The 2,371-nt window shown below is 29.4% G+C and overlaps 1 protein-coding gene across 1 annotated transcript in view; it reads right to left on the bottom strand.

Moving 5' to 3' along the window:
• The window catches only part of LOC106474799 (mediator of RNA polymerase II transcription subunit 22-like), a 21,249-nt gene extending 19,057 nt beyond the window's left edge, over nt 1-2,192 (bottom strand). Inside the window, exon 1 of the mRNA XM_013935492.2 lies at nt 2,053-2,192. The gene's annotated coding sequence lies outside the window, so the exon portion shown is untranslated. The remainder of the gene's footprint in view (nt 1-2,052) is intronic.
• Between the last annotated feature and the right edge of the window lie 179 nt (nt 2,193-2,371).

Raw genomic sequence — 2,371 nt, 5'->3', positions numbered from 1 at the left:
CTTGGTGTAATGGTTGATCAGTCTCTTAAGTTATCCAAATAATATGCTGTTTCCAGTGGAAGGGCAAATAGGATTTTGGATTGTATATATACAGAAATATTTCATTGTACAAGTCACTGGTTAGGCCACATTTGGTGTACTGTGTTCAGTCTTGGGCTCCTTACCTTAGGAAGGGCATTGAATTGCTGGAAAGGGTTCAGAGTAGGGTTACTACAATGGTGTCTGGGATGGAGGGGTTTTCATACAAGGAGAGGTTACGATCTCTAAAATTTTCACTTGAAAAAAAGAAGAGTTAGAAGGGATCTGATTGAAATGTAAAAGGAATTGATGGTGTTGTTGTATCACCTTTTGTCGTATCTATTGGTGAGAATAGTAGGACTAGGGGACACAAATTTAAATTTTGGCAAGGAAGGCATTAACTTCAGCTAAAAGTTTTATTTTTTCTAACAGGGTGGTTGGCCTTTGGAATGAGTTGCCTTTGGATGTTGTGGAGGCAGTAACTTTAAGTGAGTTTAAGAGAAAGCTTGATAACTATATGAATGATAATGGTTGGCTTTAAGATTTTTTTTTATTTTTAAATTTATATATTAATAGTTTAGTTTAGAGGATGGAACAGTCAAGATGGACTAATAGATTCAATGTTGTCCCAAAATGTTATGTTAAATTTGTCAGGCAAGAATCAAAGTTTAATAATGCAAAAACACCATTTCTATAATTAGATGTTTCAGGTTTTGAAAATTCTATCATCAGCAAACTACAATGGAAACAAATTATAAGTGTGATAAAAATACAAAAACAACAATTTATGTAAAACAAATACACATTAAGATATTTAATTTAGGCCAATTAGATGTTTGATTATTTATTCTTATAACTGGATATTATAGATAGTAGTAAATTAAAATTTTAAAAAAGCTGGAAAGAATTTACATTATTATTTAGGATTATGAGCTAATTTGTAATTGTTAAAACTTCTTTGATTAAAAGTTCATTTTTAGATGATACCATGGTAAGGATTTTGAAACTGTTTATGGAGATTAGGTGGTTACTGTTTTCATTACACATGCATACTGGAGAGTGGAGAATTTAACAGATTTGACCAGTTTTGCTGGATAATCTCACATCTTCAGATACTCTGTATGTAATTAAGATATTTTGCAAATGTAGGTGTCTTTCAAGTCACCACAAGTACAAACGAGAAACTTCAGTGTTAAACATGAAATTAAAAGAAAATTTCAAAAAGGAGAATTATCAAGGAACCGTTATCCATAACAGTCAATAAGCCTTGTCTAAGATTGAAAATAACACAACCATCAAGTTACTTTGTAATGTAACTTGTAAGATTAAAATTACATAACCTAAGCAATGACAGCCATCATTATGATATTATCTGATTGTCATAAAGACTTGAGAATACCAAGTCCAAAACATACATAATAGTGCAATTATTACAGTACATAAATATAGCCATTAATTAAATTTGCATTATGACTGGTGTAAACACATTGATTGTCCTTAGTTTTTTTACACAAATTCCTTTAATTGAACTTATGTTAAAACTAAAACTTATAAATACAAATTACATTCAAGACAGCTTTTACTAATTTCGACCAGTTGGGTCAATATAAATTATATTACTATTATTATAATCATAACTCATTTTATTGGTAATGGCATAAGTGAAATAAGCTAATGCCATGGCATGACACATTGCTTCTAATATAGTAATATTTAATTATGACATTAGCCAAAAGGATGTTTAAAATTTAAACTCAATATCATTTCATTAAATGGCTAAAGTGACGGTAATCTTACCTCACAGTCACACTCTCATACACACATATATATATATATATATATATAAAATAACTTTATAAAATTATTATTATAATCACAACTCATTTTACTGGCAATGGCATAAGTGAAGTAAGCTATGCCATGGCATGACACATTGCTTCTAATATATAATTGTAACATTAGACTAAAAGGATGTTTAAATTTAAACTCTATCAATATCATTTCATTAAATGGCTAAAGTGACAATAATCTTACCTCACACTCTTATACGCATTTATACAGACAAAATAACTTTATAAAATCAACAGTCCTTCGATAAAACAAGTTTATCCAAACATTGGTGTTAAAACTTAAACCTCATAGATACCGGTGTCGCTGTATTCGAATAATTTTTTTCGACTATTCGTATTAAGTTTACAAAAAAAGTATTCCAAAAATTTAAGTTACAACCTTTGTACTTTCGAAATAACAAATCCAAACCAATTTTAAAGGGGGGGGGGGGGTCGTATTTTAAAAATGTGTTAAAAAATTGTATAAAGAATAATATGAATTAGCAAACTTTTATAGCTATAAG

Source organism: Limulus polyphemus, unplaced genomic scaffold (genome assembly GCF_000517525.1).
Source record: "Limulus polyphemus unplaced genomic scaffold, Limulus_polyphemus-2.1.2 Scaffold142, whole genome shotgun sequence".
Classification (NCBI taxonomy): domain Eukaryota; kingdom Metazoa; phylum Arthropoda; class Merostomata; order Xiphosura; family Limulidae; genus Limulus; species Limulus polyphemus.
The sequence above is the reverse complement of the archived record's forward strand: the minus strand, read 5'-3'. Positions and strand labels throughout refer to the sequence as shown.